Genomic DNA, 6,281 nt, shown 5'->3' on the forward strand with positions numbered 1-6,281 from the left:
TTCCGCCGGATTTCACTCATTTAGGCCAGATATCGTTGCATTGGGCTTCCTTTGTGTTGGCATTTTAAACTCCGGTGGATTTATAAAGACTATGGTTAACTGCTCCTCAGATCTCTGCAGGGTAAATCCAGACAGCTAGCTAGCTATCTTATTATTAATATTATTAATTTTCTGTTAATATTAACTATTAAACTGTTTACATGGTAACAACTAAGACAAAATACTGTTTGTGCTCTCACAAGATAAGTAGTGACACTACTGACTGACCTTGTGAAAAGCACAGGATGCTCGGGAGGGCAGAGCAGGCGGAGGAGATGCCCTGCCTGACCAGAGATAACATCGACTTTGTATTATGACTTCATGTTAATGATAAAAAAGCTGCTGTTAAAGGGTTTTGTTAGTCACTTTCTGTAATGAGTGCTTTAAACTGGCTATTGCTTGCGCAAGTAAAAATGAACTTTAAGAAGAACTTCAGTGTTTCTGTCTATTCTTTGATAAATAATTATCCTAACACACTGTCTACATTGAGATAGCTGTGAACTTGTTTTTGGGTGTTGTCGTGTTTGTTTTTTTTCTTCGAAATTCGACACTCACTGCATGTTTTCACTTCATCAAAGCTAATCATAACATTTTGGTCGCCTAAACATGTTTTGTTCTGTGTAGGCAAGCTAGCTAGCTATCCCTAGCCGGGAACGTGTATGACGCATCTTAACATTTACCCAGCTAATCGATGACAAACATTTATTGCCAACTATTTTAATAATTTTGGGATAGTTGTTGTAACGATAGCCCTACTGCTAAAGCATAACACAGATACACAATAAATCTCTTCTTACCGTTCATCCGTTTTCACAGCTGAATAAATAAGAAAAATATAACGAACAAAAGAAAGTCTTGTGAGTTTCATTCACTACAGACGTAACAAGACATAAACATCTCATATTTTGGCCACAGTTTTCACCGAAATGTAAGTCATAAAGTTGGTTCTGCAGTTGCTTCACTAACGAACGGAAATACGGACAGCGCCACTCTGCCATTGCAACCCACTTTGTGGTCGGAGGGTGTATTATTCTTAGATCCTAAAATCCTGTCAACCATGCTTTCAACAGGATTCAAGCATTCTGCTGCCACCTACCGTCTACAGCAGCCAGTCACCGCAGTAGCGCTTTTAAGTGGCAGCAAGCGCATCAAATGGAACTTGTAACATCTGTTTATATTCTCGAGCTCCTCTAATTCTCACAGTGACCTTCATTATACAGACAGACACCAGAGACAACACACAGATACAGCGTGCCAATAGAGACCTTCACTCTTTCCATATTGCATATTAGACTTAATTTTAAACTGGATAAAAACCAAGATTAAGGCCATAAAATGAATTCTTATATACTTGTTCTTGTTCTTATTCTCCCCCCCTCTCTCTCTCTCTCTCTCTCTCTCTTTGCTTTGTCATCACCAGTTGCTCTATCTGCTGTCAAATTTATGTATTATCATTTACACACACACATTCGACCACACACTTTGAATTACAGTATGTCTCTGTCATTCTCTATCTCCTCTGTCCTCGCAGTATTATCATTTTTGAAAGGTTGATGCATGCCACGGCTTTGTCAGTGTGTGACAGGAAAAGGTATAAATAGTCACAGATCATCACTGTGACACATGCATACACTCACATACTTCTGCACACATGCAGAAGTATATAGTGGGAACACCAACAGATCTACACAGATGCCCAACAAGATACAATATGGGATGTGTGGAACAATGCTGTTAGATTCAAGACGTTTATTATGATATGCACAGTAAAGACAGCTTACACCATGCAATGAAAAGCTTACTTTGCCAGTCCCCTTACACAACTATAAAAAGTAAAAAAGAAGAAAACAAAACAAACAAATTCCAACTGTGGTCATTAAAGTGAATTGAATTGATTGAGCTGCCAATTTAGGCAAGGTTGTGAGTTTGAATCAATCCTGATTTAAGTGAAAATCTCTCCCTCCTGCCCAGGATTAGAGAAAATGTAAATGCCTGTCAACCATAAGACCAACACAGTGCAATATATTTCACAGAGAGAGGAGCAGTGGTAGATAACTGGGATACCAGGCAAAGCAACACAAGACACACACATACTCACTTCTTTGTCTCATCTGAAACGTAAGACTACAAATGAAAAAGAAGAAAAACTGAAGTTACTTTTGTTGTATTTGTGAAGTTATCATCTCATAGTTTTTCCTCTATATTTTCCATGACTGATATCCCTTCTGATTTGGCCACTTTGAAACTTTGACACAGTGTAAAGGCTTTATTGACTGTCACCGGTGTGTCAAAGCAGTCTTGCTGCTGAATCACAGGCAGTGTAAAGCAAATCTTACGTTAAAGATTAATATGAACATTTGCATCTGTGTCTCAGTGTAAGATTAAGAATAGTAAGTGTACAGTGTATTACAGTAACTATAAATAAAAATGGCCCCTCTGAAGCAAATTACTTTCACTCCATGATGCACGTGCACACATGCTGATGTTTATGGAAAAACATGAATACTGGTCTCCTACTGTATTGCGTGTCCGTCACACCGTTGACATGCTGCACACACCAAAGTTTACATCCCAAACAAAGAGGAGGAGCAGGTGCTACTTATGCAGATAAAATAGAAAGTGCACACTTTCAGGCAGTGTCTTGGAACATTCTCACACACTTCTCTGCTCCTGAACCATCAGCTCAGCTCAGGTAAGCACAGGTATGGTGGAGCGAGGCAGCATGGGTCAGGGTTAGGGGTCAGGTTGGCCTTTCTGTGAAAAAGTTGATCGTAAGGGTTGTGATTCTTGTGTAATTATTATTTATGTTGAAGGTTTTAGTATAAAAACAGAGGGTTTCTCACTATCAAATAGATAGACTGAAATACATGTGGTAGGTAGAGGCCATTTGAGGAATTTAATGAAAGATGAGCTTTTAAATTGTATTGGAGATTTTGAGAAAAATGATAAAACATCAAATAGCAAACAGACTTTTGATGAGAAGTGAATTTTATGGGGGGGGTACCTGCATGTGGGGCTTTTGTTTGTCATTTTATGACATTGTGTGGTTTGTCTTGACGTAAAAAGCAGCATTTTGCTTTATATTTACAGAAACTTTTTTTTTTTGTTGATCAAATTGGATTAGGATTTAAAGACATGTTAGTTCAGCGCTGACAAAAGAGAATGCAGGGCCTGTTGACAGAACATCAGTGAGAAGCATCTATTCTGCTGTGTCATCTGAGATCTGGAAGATATGGGACTCAGAAGACAAAGACCTGTCCACAGTTTGACCTTGGCAGCTAACTGATAGCTGCAACATTGCCATGATTGAAGAAAAGTGACAATAGCAGCAAGATAAGGAGTCGCTGCATTGTCTTTGGCTTTATTTGATGTCCAGGTCTTTAAAAAAAAAAAAAATCTGGTGAAAAACTCTATATCTCTGCAAGAAGCTGAATGTAGAAAAACTTGTTTTGCTATCCAAAAGTTTAAATAACAGTCTGGGATTGTTAAAAAAATTAAAGAAAAAAAAAACATCTGAGAATGGAAAAGTAGTTTGAGCCAGAGACAAGCAGAGCAAAAAGAGAGGAAAGGCACAACTGAATTTCCAAAATGCAGAGAATCTAACCTTCATGGAGGCCCAAAGATCAGTTAGAGGTTACGGTCGCTGAAAAGTCCTGTTGCATGTATACTTTTTTAATACACCTAATATATATTTTAAATGTCCGCAAAAACATATTTTTTTTTTTTAGGCAGTTAGTTAAGGAGGGCATACCGTACAGTAGGTCCACCAAAAGTTAAATGAGCTAGTGTTTTTTATGCTTTTTATACTGTTAACTGTTGATCTGACATTTGACAATTTAACAAATGCTTGTTGTGACTATGAATATGTTAATGCATATGCATCGATTTTGAAATACACATTATATAAAACTCATTCATGTCTCTGGAAAGCTGTTATTTTGGATGCTACAAAAGACATGAAATGTTTAAAGTCGGTAATAAATTCAACTGCTCATTTGAAGCTGAAAGGGAGAGAAAGAAATATCTTTAGATCCGGTAAAGCACATGATAGTGTTTGGGCCAACGCAGTGAGAGTGGAGGTTGCAGGAAAGTTGTCTGGAAACATGCTGGGTTTTGCTCCTAGACAAAAAATGATCCACTGTTTACTCTCCAAACACCCAGAATGCATCCCTGCTGGTGAGACACTGACCTCTCACACAACAAGGACATTCTTCCTGGAGAGAGGGAGAAGTGTGTGCTTTGTTGCTCGTAGGCATGTGTGTGTGTAAATGTGTGAGAAACAAAGGGAAAGTGATGGGAAAAAAATATTCAATCATATTCTCTCTATTTCTTTCTCTCTCTCTCTCTCTCTCTCTCTCTCCCTCTCCCTCTGTATTTGTTTCTTTTCTTTCTATCTGACTCTTAGTCGTGTTGAAGATGGAACATCTTAGTATTGTGGCTGTTTTGGCAGGTAAATAAAGGGAATTTATGAGCATTTCATGACCCTGACATCCTCAAACATTGAACTTGATTTTAAAAGAAAAATGACCATATTTCTTAAAAATTCTGTAGGCCCACTGACTGTATGCATTAAAGACAATTTCCACTCAACAAAATTAACATTTCGTTTGTCTGACTTTCTTGCAGTGCTCTTCACCCTTTTCATGGAAACTGAAGCAAGTAAGGCCAAAACTCTACTTTCACCAATAGTCTAGTTCTGTTGTTGAGAAACTGGTTCAGCAAGAAATTAAATCCATTAACTTTTGTCTCCATTACAATGGCCAAATTCAAATTTACTGTGACTGTAAATGACCAAATGTAAACCTAGAAACATGAACCAATGTGCTGTTCCACCACCTTGTACATTCACTGTACTATGTTGAAGTAAAAGGTCACACTTTTGAATCATCCATTAAAGCGAGTTGAAGGGGGTCATGTCATTGTTTTTTGTCTTTCCCCCCTTTCTTCTTTCTCCTCCTCCTCTTGTGTTTGGTCTGCAGATCCATTTGTTTACAGTAAGTACAGACATTTTTTTTATCTCCTGATTATTATAATGTGCACTATACGACCTAACGTCTCACTCTTTGTGTGGATTATAAAAAAAACTAGAACAGAGTATCATGTATTCACTTAGACTACAGGCAAAAGCAACCACTGCAAACATCTGTCGTGCAAAATATTTACATAAAGCAGGGATCGAATGTCAGTTGATTCTTCAATTCATTTTACGATGTGTTTGCTTTGGAATTGATTAATTAATTTTAACTTTTACCATTGTTTAACAGATTATGAAAAGCTACGAATTGGAGGCCTGGTAATTGCCGGCTTGTTGTTTGCTGGAGGATTAGGCATTTTACTTCGTAAGTTCAGAAACCACACAGATGAATACAACAGTATTGTAAACCCATGAAAGCATTTTAAAGTATTCTCAAATTCCCAAAGTCTCAGAGCTAAGCCAACATAAGAATTACAATAAATACATAATAAATGTGTATTGACGTGTGTGTGTGTGTGTGTGTGTGTGTGTGTGTGTGTGTGTGTGTGTGTGTGTGTGTGTGTGTGTGTGTGTGTGTGTGTGTGTGTGTGTGTGTGTGTAACCTCAGTAACCCATCCTACTTTGCCTTCACAGATAACAAGTGCTCCGGGAACAACAAGTAGGTTTTTTTTTTTTCTCCGTCATTGAATGTGTGTGCATTTTGGTGTCTGAACGTTGACATGTGACTTGCTCCCCCTTTCACTTGTCTCCCTCTTATTGTCTCTATCTCTCCCTCCTTTCTTACCTTGTAGAAAAGTGGAAGTTGACAACAGTGAAATCTGATATGATGCCTGACAAACCGGTTTTGGCCAGGACGAAGAGCTGTCAGGCAAGGGGTGGAGAGATTTGGGTCCGTGGTGGAGGGTTTGGAGGAAACACACCAGCTCAGACGATTATATCTGCACAGACCTGTGCAAAGATATCCCATGTAAAAGTAGTCTCATAGATTGATATGCCAGAGATAAAATAAAGCCCCCCACCCCGCTGTTTTTTTTTTTTTTAAATGTATACATTTTTCACCAAATCTGTAGCCTACTGGTATGTAAATCAGGGTCATTTATATTCAGAAATGTATATGCCTGAAAATGCACATGGACCTTTGCAGTTAGGTCTGTATGCTTCTTAGTTCAGTCATCACATGTTGCATGATAGGCTACTGAAATAGTGCATTAGGAACATAATGTGATGTTGTCATTATTATATATATATCATTGCATCTTTTGATGTA

The sequence above is a fragment of the Perca flavescens genome, chromosome 6, assembly GCF_004354835.1.
Source record: "Perca flavescens isolate YP-PL-M2 chromosome 6, PFLA_1.0, whole genome shotgun sequence".
In the NCBI taxonomy this organism is placed as follows: domain Eukaryota; kingdom Metazoa; phylum Chordata; class Actinopteri; order Perciformes; family Percidae; genus Perca; species Perca flavescens.